The following is a 16716-nucleotide window of genomic DNA, read 5'->3' as shown; positions in this document are numbered from 1 at the left end:
ATGGCGCTGTGTGCTGAGGAGAATAGGCCCCGCCCCCTTTTCGGCAGGCTTCTTCTCCGGAGTTTTAGATATCTGGCAGGGGTTAAATACATCCATATAGCCTCAAGGGCTATATGTGATGTATTTTTCGCCATACAGGTATTATACATTGCTGCCCAGGGCGCCCCCCCCCCAGCGCCCTGCACCCTCCGTGACCGCTGTGTGAAGTGTGCTGACAACAATGGCGCACAGCTGCAGTGCTGTGCGCTACCTGATGAAGACTGAGAGTCTTCTGCCGCCTGGTTCCGGACCTCTTCATCTTCAGCATCTGCAAGGGGGGTCGGCGGCGCGGCTCCGGGACGAACCCCAGGGCGAGCCCTGTGTTCCGACTCCCTCTGGAGCTATGTCCAGTAGCCTAAGAATCCAATCCATCATGCACGCAGGTGAGTTGAAAATCTCTCCCCTAAGTCCCTCGATGCAGTGAGCCTGTTGCCAGCAGGACTCACTGAAAATAAAGAACCTAAAAACTTTATCTAAGCAACTCTTTAAGAGCCACCTAGATTGCACCCTTCTCGGCCGGGCACAAAAACCTAACTGAGGCTTGGAGGAGGGTCATGGGGGGAGGAGCCAGTACACACCATGTGATCCTAAAAGCTTGCTTTTGTGCCCTGTCTCCTGCGGAGCCGCTATTCCCCATGGTCCTGACGGAGTCCCCAGCATCCACTAGGACGTTAGAGAAATAAAGGGAACACTTAAACAACACAATGTAACTCCAAGTCAATCACACTTCTGTGAAATCAAACTGTCCACTCAGGAGGCAACACTGATTGACAATCAATTTCACATGCTGTTGTGCAAATGGAATAGACAACAGGTGGAAATTATAGACAATTAGCAAGACACCCCCAATAAAGGAGTTGTTCTGCAGGTGGTGACCACAGACCACTTCTCAGCTCCTATGCTTTCTGGCTGATGTTTTGGTCACTTTTGAAAGCTGGCGGTGCTTTCACTCTAGTGGTAGCATGAGACGGAGTCTACAACCCACACAAGTGGCTCAGGTAGTGCAGGATGGCACATCAATGAGAGCTGTGGCAAGAAGGTTTGCTGTGTCTGTCAGCGTAGTGTCCAGAGCATGGAGGCGCTACCAGGAGACAGGCCAGTACATCAGGAGACGTGGAGGAGGCCGTAGGAGGGCAACAACCCAGCAGCAGGACCTGCTGCTGGGTTGTGCAAGGGTTCTGCCTTTGTGCAAGGAGGAACAGGAGGAGCACAGCCAGAGCCCTGCAAAATGACCTCGAGCAAGCCACAAATGAGCATGTGTCTACTCAAACAATCAGAAACAGACTCCATGAGGGTGGTATGAGGGCCCGATGTCCACAGGTGGGGGTTGTGCTTACAGCCCAACACCGTGCAGGACGTTTGGCATTTGTCAGGGAATACCAAGATTGGCAAATTCGCCACTGGCGCCCTGTGCTCTTCACAGATGAAAGCAGGTTCGTGACAGAGTCTGGAGACGCCAAGGAAAATGTTCTGCTGCCTGCAACATCCTCCAGCATGACCGGTTTGGCAGTGGGTCAGTAATGGTATGGGATGGCATTTCTTTGGGGAGCCGTACAGCCCTCCATGTGCTCGCCAGAGGTAGCCTGACTGCCATTAGATACCGAGATGAGATCCTCAGACCCCTTGTGAGACCATATGCTGGTGCGGTTGGCCCTGGGTTCCTCCTAATGCAAGACCTCATGTGGCTGGAGTGTCAGCAGTTCCTGCAAGACAAAGGCATTGATGCTATGGACTGGCCCGCCCGTTCCCCAGACCCGAATCCAGTTGAGCACATCTGGGACATCATGTCTCACTCCATCCACCAACGCCACGTTGCACCACAGACTGTCCAGGAGTTGGTGGATGCTTTAGTCCAGGTCTCGGAGGAGATCCCTCAGGACACCATCCGCCACCTCATCAGGAGCTTGCCCAGGCGTTGTAGGGAGATCATACAGGCCCGTAGAGGCCACACACACTACTGAGACTCATTGTGACTTGTTTTAAAGGACATTACATCAAAGTTGGATCAGCCTGTAGTGTTTTTCCACTTTAATTTTGAGTGTGACTCCAAATCAAGACCTCCATGGGTTAATACATTTGATTTCCATTGATAATTTTTGTGTGATTTTATTGTCAGCACATTCAACTATGTAAAGAACAAAGTATTTAATAAGAATATTTCATTCATTCAGATCTAGGATGTGTTATTTTAGTGTTCCCTTTATTTTTTTTGAGCTATATATAATAAGATTTTAAACCTACCGGTAAATATTTTTCTCCTAGTCCGTAGAGGATACTGGGGACTCCGTAAGGACCATGGGGTATAGACTGGCTCCGCAGGAGATACGGGCACTCTAAAGAACTTTTAGTATGGGTGTGCACTGGCTCCTCCCTCTACGCCCCTCCTCCAGACCTCAGTTAGAGAAACTGTGTCCAGAAGAGATGGACAATATGAGGAAAGGATTTTGTAAATCTAAGGGCAAGATTCATACCAGCCCACACCAATCATACCATATAACTTAGAATATACGCAACCAGTTAACAGTATGAACGAAAAAAAACAGTATCAGTCCAAGGCCGATTCCAACTGTAACATAACCCTTATGTAAGCAACAACTATATACAAGTCTTGCAGATTTAGTCCACACTGGGACGGGCGCCCAGCATCCTCTACGGACTAGGAGAAAAAGATTTACCGGTAGGTTTAAAATCTTAATTTTCTCTTACGTCCTAGAGCAGGGGTGTCAAAGACAAGGCCCGCGGGCCAAATCCGGCCCGCCAGACCTCGTCTGATGGCCCGCGGTGCCGCCGCCATGAAACCCCCTTCTCCCGAGTGCCCAGCTCGGGGGGGGCGGGGTTTCGCGGAATGACGCGATTGCGTCGTGACGTCACGGCGCAAACACGTCATTCAACGAAACCCCGTCGGAGGAGGGAGAAGGGAGCCGCGCAGACGAGGAGGGAGAGGCGGCTGAAGAGCGGCGAGAACCGCTTCAAATGTAAGTCAGCCCCTCTCCCTTCCTCTTTTCTCTCTCTCTCCCTCCTTCCACCACCTGCCGCAATGTGTAAAATGGGGACCTGTGCCTGCCACAATGTGTAAAATGGGGACCTGTGCCTGCCACAATGTGTAAAATGGGGACCTGTGCCTGCCGCTATGTGTAAAATGGGGACCTGTGCCTGCCGCTATGTGTAAAATGGGGACCTGTGCCTGCCACAATGTGTAAAATGGGGACCTGTGCCTGCCACAATGTGTAAAATGGGGACCTGTGCCTGCCACAATGTGTAAAATGGGGACCTGTGCCTGCCACAATGTGTAAAATGGGGACCTGTGCCTGCCGCTATGTGTAAAATGGGGACCTGTGCCTGCCGCTATGTGTAAAATGGGGACCTGTGCCTGCCACAATGTGTAAAATGGGGACCTGTGCCTGCCACAATGTGTAAAATGGGGACCTGTGCCTGCCACAATGTGTAAAATGGGGACCTGTGCCTGCCACAATGTGTAAAATGGGGACCTGTACCTGCCGCTATGTGTAAAATGGGGACCTGTGCCTGCCACAATGTGTAAAATGGGGACCTGTGCCTGCCGCTATGTGTAAAATGGGGACCTGTGCCTGCCACAATGTGTAAAATGGGGACCTGTGCCTGCCACAATGTGTAAAATGGGGACCTGTACCTGCCGCTATGTGTAAAATGGGGACCTGTGCCTGCCACAATGTGTAAAATGGGGACCTGTACCTGCCGCTATGTGTAAAATGGGGACCTGTGCCTGCCACAATGTGTAAAATGGGGACCTGTGCCTGCCGCTATGTGTAAAATGGGGACCTGTGCCTGCCGCTATGTGTAAAATGGGGACCTGTGCCTGCCGCAATGTGTAAAATGGGGACCTGTGCCTGCCGCAATGTGTAAAATGGGGACCTGTGCCTGCCGCAATGTGTAAAATGGGGACCTGTGCACTATAAAAGGGGGCACATGGCTGGGCACTATAAAAGGGGGCACATGGCTGGGCACTTTAAAAGGGGGCAGATGGCTGGGCACATATAAGGCAGGTGGAGCGGTAAATTTTGGATAGACCTACAGATACAACCGGCCCTTTGATGGGGACCAAACTGCTGATGCGGCCCCCGATGAATTTGAGTTTGACACCCCTGTCCTAGAGGATGCTGGGGACTCCATAAGGACCATGGGGTTTATACCAAAGCTGCAAACTGGGCGGGAGAGTGCGGATGACTCTGCAGCACCGATTGAGCAAACGCGAGGTCCTCATCAGCCAGGGTATCAAACTTGTAGAATTTTGCAAAAGTGTTTGAACCCGACCAAGTAGCAGCTCGGCACAACTGCAATGCCGAGACGCCTCGGGCATCCGCCCAAGAAGAGCCCACCTTCCTAGTGGAATGGGCCTTTACGGAATTTGGTACCGGCAATCCAGCCGTAGAATGAGCCTGCTGAATCGTGTTACAGATCCAGCGAGCAATAGTCCGTTTTGAAGCAGGTGCGCCAATCTTGTTGGCTGCATACAGGACAAACAGAGCCTCCGTTTTCCTAACCCTAGCCGTCCTGGCTACGTAAAATTTTTAAGGCCCTGACCACATCCTGGGACTTGGAATCCTCCAAGTCACCCGTAGCCACAGGCACCACAATAGGTTGGTTCAAATGAAAAAAGAAGAGACCACCTTAGGCAGAAATTGAGGACGAGTCCACAATTCTGCTCTATCCACATGAAAAATCAAATAAGGGCTCTTGTGAGACAAGGCCGCCACTCCGACACCCGCCGTGCAGATGCCAAGGCTAATAACATAACCACCTTCCAGGTGAGAAATTTTAATTCCACCGTTTGAAGAGGTTCAAACCAGTGTGATTTAAGGAACTGCAACACCATGTTAAGATCCCATGGTGCCACAAAAGGAGGCTGGATGTGCAGCACTCCCTTCACGAACGTTTGGACTTCAGGGATAGAAGCCAATTCCTTTTGAAAGAATATAGATAGGGCTGAAATCTGTACCTTAACGGAGCCTAATTTTGGGCCCATATCCACTCCCGTCTGTAGGAAGTGGAGAAAACGGCCCAGATGGAAACCTTCCGTAGGAGCATTCTTGGTTTCACACCAAGATACATACTTCCTCCAGATACGGTGATAATGCTTCACCGTTACCTCCTTCCTAGCCTTTATCAGAGTAGGTATAACTTCCTCCGGAATACCTCTCTCTGCTAGGATTCGGTGTTCAACCGCCATGTCGCCAAACGCAACCACGGTAAGTCTTGGAACATGCAAGGCCCCTGCTGTAACAGGTCCTCCCTGAGAGGAAGAGGCCACGGATATTCTGTGAGCATTTCCTGAAGATCCGAATACCAGACCCTTCGAGGCCAATCTGAAACCACGAGTATTGCTTGTACTCTGTTTCGTCTTATGATTCTCAACACTTTTGAGATGAGAGGTAGAGGAGGGAACACATAGACCGACTGAAACACCCATGGTGTCACTAGGGCGTCTACCGCTACTGCCTGCGGGTCCCTTGACCTGGCACAATACCTCCGAAGCTTTTTGTTGAGGCGTGACGCCATCATGTCTATTTGAGGAAGTCCCCAAAGACTTGCTATCTCTGCAAAGACCTCTTGATGAAATCCCCACTCTCCTGGATGGAGATCGTGTCTGCTGAGGAAGTCTGCTTCCCAGTTGTCCACTCCCGGTATGAAGACTGAGGACAGAACACTTACGTGATTTTCTGCCCAGCGCAGAATTCTGGTGGCTTCCGCCATTGCCACTCTGATCGTTGTCCCGCCTTGGCGGTTTACATGAGCCACTGCTGTGATGTTGTCTGATTGGATCAGAACCGGTAGGTCGCGAAGATACTCCGCTTGTCGTAGGCCGTTGTATATGGCCCTCAATTCCAGTACGTTGATGTGTAGACAAGCCTCCTGGCTTGACCATATCCCCTGAAAATTTCTTCCTTTTGTGACTGCTCCCCATCCTCGGAGGCTCGCGTCCGTGGTCACCAGAACCCAGTATTGAATGCCGAACCTGCGACCCACTAGAAGGTGAGCACTCTGCAGCCACCACAGGAGAGACACCCTGGCCCTGGGGGACAGGCTTATCTTTTGATGAAGGTGTAGATGGTACCCGGACCATTTGTCGAGAAGGTCCCACTGAAACGACCTCGCATGAAACCTGCCGAACGGAATGGCCTCGTAGGCTGCCACCATTTTTCCTGACCATGTTCTGGATGTCCTGGGCTTTTTCTATTGGTAGATAAACCCTCTTCTGTTCAGTGTCCAGAATCATGCCTAGGAATGATAGTCAAGTCGTTGGAAGCAACTGAGACTTTGGCAGATTGAGAATCCAACCGTGTTGATGTAACACTCTCAGGGAGAGTGACACGCTTTTCAGCAATTGATCCCTTAATCTCGCCTTTATCAGGAGATCGTCCAAGTACGGGATAATTGTGACACCCTGTTTGCGCAGGAGCACCATCATTTCCGCCATTACCTTGGTGAAAATCCTCGGGGCCGTGGAAAGCCCAAACGGCAACGTTTGAAACTGGTAATGACAGTCCTGTACCACGAAACGCAGGTATTCTTGATGAAGAGGAAATATGGGGACATGAAGGTAGGCGTCCTTCACGTCCAGCGACACCATAAAATCCCCTGCTTCCAGATTGGATATCACAGTCCGGAGTGACTCCATCTTGAATTTGAACTTTTTCAAGTATAGGTTTAGTGATTTTAGATTCAAAATTGGTCTGACCGAACCATCCGGCTTCGGGACCACAAACATTGTTGAATAGTACCCTTTGCCCTGTTGGCCTAGGGGAACCTTGACAATCACTTGCTGTTGACACAGCTTTTGAATTGCATCTAATACCACTTCCCTCTCCGGGGAAGAGGTTGGCAAGGCAGACTTGAGAAATCGGCGAGGGGGCACCTCTTCGAACTCCAGTTTGTAACCTTGGGATACAATTTCCAACGCCCAATGATCCACGCCTGATAGGACCCAGACCTGGCTGAAGAGTCGAAGACGTGCCCCCACCGATGCGGACTCCCTCCGTGGAGCCCCAGCGTCATGCAGTGGATTTAGCAGAAGCCAGGGAGGACTTCTGCTCCTGGGAACTAGCCGAAGCAGGTGTTCTCTTACCTCTACCCTTACCTCTGGCGAGGAAAGAGGAGCTCCGACCTCTTCTGGACTTATGCGACCGAAAGGACTGCATCTGATATTGTGGGGTTCTCTTTTGCTGTGGGGGAGCAAAAGGCAAAAAAGTAGATTTACCCGCGGTAGCTGTGGAAACCAGGTCCGCGAGACCATCGCCAAACAAAACTTCACCCTTGTAAGGTAAAACCTCCATATGCTTTTTTGAGTCGGCATCACCCGACCATTGGCGGGTCCACAGAGCTCGCCTTGCCGAAACTGCCATGGCGTTGGCTCTGGAACCAAGCAGTCCCACGTCTCTTTGAGCGTCTCTCATATATAAGACTGTGTCCTTAATGTGGCCCAAAGTCAGGACAACGGTATCCTTGTCCAGGGTATCCATGTCAGCCAACAAGATATCTGTCCATGCTGCAACAGCGTTACAGACCCATGCCGATGCTATTGCCGGTCTGAGTAAAGCCCCTGTATGTGCATAAATAGACTTTAAGGTAGTTTCCTGTCTACGATCCGCAGGATCCTTAAGGGCCGCGGTGTCAGGAGACGATAGCGCCACCTTCTTGGACAGACGCGTTAATGCCTTGTCCACCCTGGGCGAGGATTCCTAACGTACCCTGTCCTTTGCAGGGAAAGGATACGCCATAAGGATCCTCTTGAGAATCTGTAGTTTTTTGTCTGGAGTTTCCCAAGCTTTTTCAAATAATTCGTTCAGTTCATGAGATGGGGGAAAGGTTACTTCAGGTTTCTTTTCCTTATACATGCGCACCCTCGTGTCAGGAACAGAGGGGTCATCTGTAATATGCAAAACATCTTTTATGGCCATAATCATATAATGAATACTTTTGGTCACCTTAGGGTGTAACCTTGCCTCATCATAGTCGACACTGGAGTCAGAATCCGTGTCGGTATCAGTGTCTACTATTTGTGATAAGGGACGCTTTTGAGTCCCTGACGGGCCCTGTGACCCAGCCACATCCGCGGATTGACTCCCTGCTGTTTCCTTGGACTCAGCTTTGTCCATTCTCTTATGTAATAAGGTCACATTAGCATTTAAAATATTCCACATATCATACCAATCATGAGTCGGCGTTGCCGACGGAGACACCACATTCATCTGCTCCACCTCCTCCTTAGATGAGCCTTCCGCTTCAGACATGTCGACACACGCGTACAGACACCCTCACACACAGGGATATATCTATAAAGGGGACAGTTCCCCAACAAGGCCATTTGGAGAGACAGAATATGCCAGCACACACCCAGCGCCAACTGACACTGGAAACAATTCCCAGATATAGCGCTTTTATATTAAGTCAATCGTGTAATACACTCACTGCGCCAAAATGTGCCCCCCCTCTTTTTCATCCCTGTATCACCGTTCTGCAGGGGAGAGTCCGGGGAGACAGCTTCTCTTCAACACACTGTGGAGAAAATGGCGCTGGTTAGTGCTGTGCGACCAAGCTCCGCCCCCTCTAGTGGCAGGCTTCGGTCCCGCTCAAATTCACAATCAGTGGCGGGGGATGAACACATTCACTGACTCCGCAGCCCATATGTATCTAACATGCCAAAAATAGAAGTATATATTGCTCTCCCCCCCCCCCCCTCCCCCCTGCACCCATCAGTGCCTGCCGTGTGTGTATGGGAGCAATGGCGCGCAGCGGTAACGCTGCGCGCTTAACTCAGTGAAGATCTGAAGTCTTCTGCCGCCTTAGAAATCTTCTTTCTTCTTATACTCACCCGGCTTCTATCTTCCGACTCTGCGAGGAGGACGGCGGCGCGGCTCTGAGACGAACGGCAGCGGGAGACCTGCGTTCCGATCCCTCTGGAGCTAATGGTGTCCAGTAGCCTAAGAAGCAGAGCCTATCATTTAAGTAGGTCTGCTTCTCTCCCCTCAGTCCCACGATGCAGGGAGCCTGTTGCCAGCAGTGCTCCCTGAAAATAAAAAACCTAACAAAATTCTTTTATCAAAGAAACTCAGTAGAGCTCCCCTGTAGAGCACCCAGTCTCCTCTGGGCACAGGATCAAACTGAGGTCTGGAGGAGGGGCATAGAGGGAGGAGCCAGTGCACACCCATACTAAAAATAAGAATTTACTTACCGATAATTCTATTTCTCGTAGTCCGTAGTGGATGCTGGGGACTCCGTAAGGACCATGGGGAATAGCGGCTCCGCAGGAGACAGGGCACAAAAGTAAAAGCTTTAGGATCAGGTGGTGTGCACTGGCTCCTCCCCCTATGACCCTCCTCCAAGCCTCAGTTAGGATACTGTGCCCGGACGAGCGTACACAATAAGGAAGGATCTTTAATCCCGGGTAAGACTCATACCAGCCACACCAATCACACTGTACAACCTGTGATCTGAACCCAGTTAACAGCATGATAACAGCGGAGCCTCTGAAAAGATGGCTCACAACAATAATAACCCGATTTTTGTAACAATACTATGTACAAGTATTGCAGACAATCCGCACTTGGGATGGGCGCCCAGCATCCACTACGGACTACGAGAAATAGAATTATCGGTAAGTAAATTCTTATTTTCTCTGACGTCCTAAGTGGATGCTGGGGACTCCGTAAGGACCATGGGGATTATACCAAAGCTCCCAAATGGGCGGGAGAGTGCGGATGACTCTGCAACACCGAATGAGAGAACTCCAGGTCCTCCTCAGCCAGGGTATCAAATTTGTAGAATTTTGCAAACGTGTTTGCCCCTGACCAAGTTGCAGCTCGGCAAAGTTGTAAAGCCGAGACCCCTTGGGCAGCCGCCCAAGATGAGCCCACCTTCCTTGTGGAATGGGCATTTACAGATTTTGGCTGTGGCAGGCCTGCCACAGAATGTGCAAGCTGAATTGTACTACAAATCCAACGAGCAATCGTCTGCTTAGAAGCAGGAGCACCCAGTTTGTTGGGTGCATACAGGATAAACAGCGAGTCAGTTTTCCTGACTCCAGCCGTCCTGGAAACATATTTCATTTTTCAGGGCCCTGACAACATCTAGCAACTTGGAGTCCTCCAAGTCCCTATTAGCCGCAGGTACCACAATAGGCTGGTTCAGGTGAAACGCTGACACCACCTTAGAGAGAAAACTGGGGACGAGTCCGCAGTTCAGTCCTGTCCGAATGGAAAAACAGATATGAGCTTTTGTGAGACAAAGCCGCCAATTCTGACAGTCGCCTGGCCGAGGCCAGGGCCAACAGCATGGTCACTTTCCATGTGAGATATTTCAAATCCACAGATTTGAGCGGTTCAAACCAATGTGATTTGAGGAATCCCAGAACTACGTTGAGATCCCACGGTGCCACTGGAGGCACAAAAGGGGGTTGTATATGCAGTACTCCCTTGACAAACGTCTGGACTTCAGGAACTGAAGCCAATTCTTTCTGGAAGAAAATCGACAGGGCCGAAATTTGAACCTTAATGGACCCCAATTTGAGGCCCATAGACACTCCTGTTTGCAGGAAATGCGGGAATCGACCGAGTTGAAATTTCTTCGTGGGGGCCTTCCTGGCCTCACACCACGCAACATACTTTCGCCAAATGTGGTGATAATGTTGTGCGGTCACCTCCTTCCTGGCTTTGACCAGGATAGGGATGACCTCTTCCGGAATGCCTTTTTCCCTTTGGATCCAGCGTTCAACCGCCATGCCGTCAAACGCAGCCGCGGTAAGTCTTGGAACAGACATGGTACTTGCTGAAGCAAGTCCCTTCTTAGCGGCAGAGGCCATGGGTCCTCTGTGAGCATCTCTTGAAGTTCCGGGTACCAAGTCCTTCTTGGCCAATCCGGAGCCACAAGTATAGTTCTTACTCCTCTACGTCTTATAATTCTCAGTACCTTGGGTATGAGAAGCAGAGGAGGGAACACATACACCGACTGGTACACCCACGGTGTTACCAGAACGTCCACAGCTATTGCCTGAGGGTCTCTTGACCTGGCGCAATACCTGTCCAGTTTTTTGTTGAGGCGGGACGCCATCATGTCCACCTTTGGTCTTTCCCAACGGTTCACAATCATGTGGAAAACTTCCAGATGAAGTCCCCACTCTCCCGGGTGGAGGTCGTGCCTGCTGAGGAAGTCTGCTTCCCAGTTGTCCACTCCCGGAATGAACACTGCTGACAGTGCTATCACATGATTTTCCGCCCAGCGAAGAATCCTTGCAGTTTCTGCCATTGCCCTCCTGCTTCTTGTGCCGCCCTGTCTGTTTACGTGGGCGACTGCCGTGATGTTGTCCGACTGGATCAGCACCGGTTGACTTTGAAGCAGAGGTCTTCCTAGGCTCAGAGCATTGTAAATTGCCCTTAGCTCCAGTATATTTATGTGGAGAGAAGTCTCCAGACTTGACCACACTCTCTGGAAATTTTTTCCCTGTGTGACTGCTCCCCAGCCTCTCAGGCTGGCATCCGTGGTCACCAGGACCCAGTCCTGAATGCCGAATCTACGGCCCTCTAGTAGATGAGCACTCTGCAGCCACCACATAAGAAACACCCTTGTCCTTGGAGACAGGGTTATCTGCGGATGCATCTGAAGATGCGATCCGGACCATTTTTCCAGCAGATCCCCCTGAAAAGTTCTTGCGTGAAATCTGCCGAATGGAATCGCTTCGTAAGAAGCCACCATTTTCCCAGGATCCTTGTGCAATGATGCACTGACACTTTTCCTAGTTTTAGGAGGTTCCTGACTAGCTCGGATAACTCCCTGGCTTTCTCCTCCGGGAGAAACACCTTTTTCTGGACTGTGTCCAGAATCATCTCTAGGAACAGCAGACGTGTCGTCGGGATCAGCTGCGATTTTGGAATATTTAGAATCCACCCGTGCTGTTGTAGCAGTACCCGAGATAGTGCTACTCCGACCTCCAACTGTTCCCTGGACTTTGCCCTTATCAGGAGATCGTCCAAGTAAGGGATAATTAAGACGTCTTTCTTCGAAGAAGAATCATCATTTCGGCCATTACCTTGGTAAAGACCCGGGGTGCCGTGGACAATCCAAACGGCAGTGTCTGAAACTGATAGTGACAGTTCAGTACCACGAACCTGAGGTACCCTTGGTGAGAAGGGCAAATTGGGACATGGAGGTAAGTATCCTTGATGTCCAGGGACACCATATAGTTCCCTCTTCCAGGTTCGCTATCACTGCTGTGAGTGACTCCATCTTGATTTGATCCTTTGTATGTAAGTGTTCAAAGATTTCAGATTTAGAATAGGTCTCACCGAGCCGTCTGGCTTCGGTACCACAAATAGTGTGGAATAATAAACCTTTCCTTGTTGTAGGAGGGGTACTTTCATTATCACCTGCTGGGAATATAGCTTGTGAATTGCTTCCAATACTGCCTCCCTGTCGGAGGGAGACGTTGGTAAAGCAGACCTCAGGAACCTGCGAGGAGGAGACGTCTCGAATTCCAATCTGTACCCCTGAGATACTACCTGTAGGATCCAGGGGTCCACTTGCGAGTGAGCCCACTGCGCGCTGAAACTCTTGAGACGACCCCCCACCGCACCTGAGTCCGCTTGTAAGGCCCCAGCGTCATGCTGAGGACTTGGCAGAAGCGGTGGAGGGCTTCTGTTCCTGGGAAGGGGCTGCCTGCTGCAGTCTTTTTCCTCTACCCCTGGGCAGATATGACTGGCCTTTTGCCCGCTTGCCCTTATGGGGACGAAAGGACTGAGGCTGAAAAGACGGTGTCTTTTTCTGCTGAGAGGTGACTTGGGGTAAAAAGGTGGATTTTCCAGCTGTTGCCGTGGCCACCAGGTCCGATAGACCGACCCCAAATAACTCCTCCCCTTTATACGGCAATACTTCCATGTGCCGTTTGGAATCCGCATCACCTGACCACTGTCGTGTCCATAAACATCTTCTGGCAGAAATGGACATCGCACTTACTCTTGATGCCAGAGTGCAAATATCCCTCTGTGCATCTCGCATATATAGAAATGCATCCTTTAAATGCTCTATAGTCCATAAAATACTGTCCCTGTCAAGGGTATCAATATTTTCAGTCAGGGAATCCGACCAAGCCACCCCAGCGCTGCACATTCAGGCTGAGGCGATCGCTGGTCGCAGTATAACACCAGTATGTGTGTATATACTTTTTAGGATATTTTCCAGCCTCCTATCAGCTGGCTCCTTGAGGGCGGCCGTATCTGGAGACAGTAACGCCACTTGTTTTGATAAGCATGTGAATGCCTTATCCACCCTAGGGGGTGTTTCCCAACGCGCCCTAACTTCTGGCGGGAAAGGGTATAACGCCAATCATTTCTTAGATATTAGCAATTTTTAATTCATCTGATTCAGGAAAAACTACAGGTAGTTTTTTCACACCCCACATAATACCCTTTTTTGTGGTACTTGTAGTATCAGAAATATGTAACACCTCCTTCATTGCCCTTATCATGTAACGTGTGGCCCTACTGGAAAATACGTCTGTTTCTTCACCGTCGACACTGGAGTCAGTGTCCGTGTCTGTGTCGACAGACTGAGGTAATGGGCGTTTTAAAGCCCCTGACGGTGTTTGAGACGCCTGGACAGGTACTAATTGGTTTGCCGGCCGTCTCATGTCGTCAACCGACCTTGCAGTGTGTTGACATTATCACGTAATTCCATAAATAAGCCAACCATTCCGGTGTCGACTCCCTAGGGGGTGACATCACCATTACAGGCAATTGCTCCGCCTCCACACCAACATCGTCCTCATACATGTCGACACACACGTACCGACACACAGCACACACACAGGGAATGCTCTGATAGAGGACAGGACCCCACTAGCCCTTTGGGGAGACAGAGGGAGAGTTTGCCAGCACACACCAAAACGCTATAATTATACAGGGACAACCTTATAATAAGTGTTTTCCCTTATAGCATCTTAATATATTATAATATCGCCACACAAAATGCCCCCCCTCTCTGTTTTAACCCTGTTTCTGTAGTGCAGTGCAGGGGAGAGCCTGGGAGCCTTCCTAGCAGCGGAGCTGTGTAGGAAAATGGCGCTGTGTGCTGAGGAGAATAGGCCCCGCCCCCTTTTCGGTGGGCTTCTTCTCCCGGTTTTTCTGACAACCTGGCAGGGGTTAAATACATCCATATAGCCCCAGAGGCTATATGTGATGTATTTTTAGCCAGCATAGGTACTTTCATTGCTGCCCAGGGCGCCCCCCCCAGCGCCCTGCACCCTCAGTGACCGTTGGTGTGAAGTGTGCTGAGAGCAATGGCGCACAGCTGCCGTGCTGTGCGCTACCTTAAGAAGACAGGGATGTCTTCAGCCGCCGATTTCTGGACCTCTTCTTTCTTCAGCATCTGCAAGGGGGCCGGCGGCGCGGCTCCGGTGACCCATCCAGGCTGTACCTGTAATCGTTCCTCTGGAGCTAGTGTCCAGTAGCCTAAGAAGCCAATCCATCCTGCACGCAGGTGAGTTCACTTCTTCTCCCCTAAGTCCCGCGTTGCAGTGAGCCTGTTGCCAGCAGGACTCACTGAAAATAAAAAACCTAACAAAACTTTTACTCTAAGCAGCTCTTTAGGAGAGCCACCTAGATTGCACCCTTCTCGGCCGGGCACAAAAACCTAACTGAGGCTTGGAGGAAAGTCATAGGGGGAGGAGCCAGTGCACACCACCTGATCCTAAAGCTTTTACTTTTGTGCCCTGTCTCCTACGGAGCCGCTATTCCCCATGGTCCTTACGGAGTCCCCAGCATCCACTTAGGACGTCAGAGAAAGTTCTTTAGAGTTCCCATATCTCCTGCGGAGCCCATCTATACCCCATGGTCCTTACGGAGTCCCAGGCATCCTCTAGGACGTAAGAGACACACACACACACACACACACACACTCCCGGGGTTGCGGCACTCTAGTTCACCTTAAGAAGCATAGGCGGGTGTGGACTCCCAAATGTAGATCAACGTTTCAATATTTATTTATATTGTCATCAGGATAAAAACTTACAAACAAGAACATACCTTTATAGAACCCCATCACCACGTGAATGCCGGCGTCGGGCGCGGGACCGCTCACCCGCCCCTTTGCCGCGCTGAAAAAAAGACGTCACAGACCTGCGTCCTGAGCGTCCAAAGTGGTATCACCATAGCAACAAGCTAATCCTAGATACAAAAGGACCCGACGCCGGCATTCACGTGGTGATGGGGTTCTATAAAGGTATGTTCTTGTTTGTAAGTTTTTATCCTGATGACAATATAAATAAATATTGAAACGTTGATCTACATTTGGGAGTCCACACCCGCCTATGCTTCTTAAGGTGAACTAGAGTGACGCATCCCCGGGAGTGTATCTATTTTCTACATGAAGGCACCGGTGCAGGTGATATTATTCGTTAAGGGGAGTGCCAGACCGATAGGAGATTACATCTACACATACACACACATATTATCATACAAAGACGTATGATCAGTTGTACCAGGTTAATTATACCCTTTACTTCACTCGCTTAAAATGACATTCAGCAAGAGGAGTCCCTTCTGTATTTCATGGACTAGGTAAGTCAATTTCAGTTTAGAAAAATTACTAAGGCTGTTATACCATTCAAGACTATGTCAATAACGATTCTGGCTTTCTAGCTCTGTGAGGTCCAGTTGCTGTGTGAATCATTTGTGTGGTCAAATAAAGAACCCAGGCATCGTAGAGCAGGTTTAGATAAATCTGCAGTTAAGGGTGGTCTGGTCCTTCCTAATTTTGATTGATATTTTTATGCAGTGCAGTGGAGCCATATTGTATCTTGGCGCACTTTTCTCTTTGGGAGTAATCTGGTAAGTGATTAATTGGTGAGCTTCCTCCCATGGCTATCTCAAAATATGAGACCAGTCTCAGTTCATGAGGTCCCTTGCGTAAAGACTCTTCCATACGTCTGGGACAAACTGAATGGTCAGTTAGTGTTGGCACCCTACTTGCCCCCCTGACCCACCTATGGCGCCACCCACATTTCCCATTGGCTGTATACATTCTTACAAGCAAATAAAAGCAATATCTGGACTTACATGGTGGATAAGAAGTTCTCTCTTTTCTATGGTTGCTGACTACCACAAACAATGCGTGCACTCCAACAATCCAAAGGGGCATATTTATCACAATCCGCATTTATAATGCAGATGTGATAAACATAGTAAATTTACTAAAGTATTTATCTTGCCAGAAGATGGGCATTGATAAGAGCTCATCCTGGCGAAGAACTGGAGGCAGTGTGATAGTATTACGCTATCACATTGCTCACTTGTTCAGGTCCTTGGCTCACACTGCGCAGCAATCAGCTACACAGTAGCCCATCTGGAGATGAAGTGACCTATCAGGGCCAAGCAAGCAGACGCAATATCAGATCACCAGGTTGCAACCCTTGCCTATCAGAGTAAGCTGAGGCTTACGCAGAATGACTGGCACAACTGCTCAGCCAAGGCCAGGAAGTCTGTGTTGGTAGAAGCAAACCCTGGCATAGACACGCCTACAAAACAAAATGCTGCCCTGTACCACCCACGTCCTGCCACCTAATGGCTGCAGCATGTCAATCTTGTGAGCATACGCAGACAGCCCACCTTTGGACTTGTATGCAAACCTTCAAACGCTTCCCGAAAAACTCACTTC

Source organism: Pseudophryne corroboree, chromosome 1 (genome assembly GCF_028390025.1).
Source record: "Pseudophryne corroboree isolate aPseCor3 chromosome 1, aPseCor3.hap2, whole genome shotgun sequence".
Classification (NCBI taxonomy): Eukaryota; Metazoa; Chordata; class Amphibia; order Anura; family Myobatrachidae; genus Pseudophryne; species Pseudophryne corroboree.
This window is presented reverse-complemented; position numbering follows the sequence as displayed.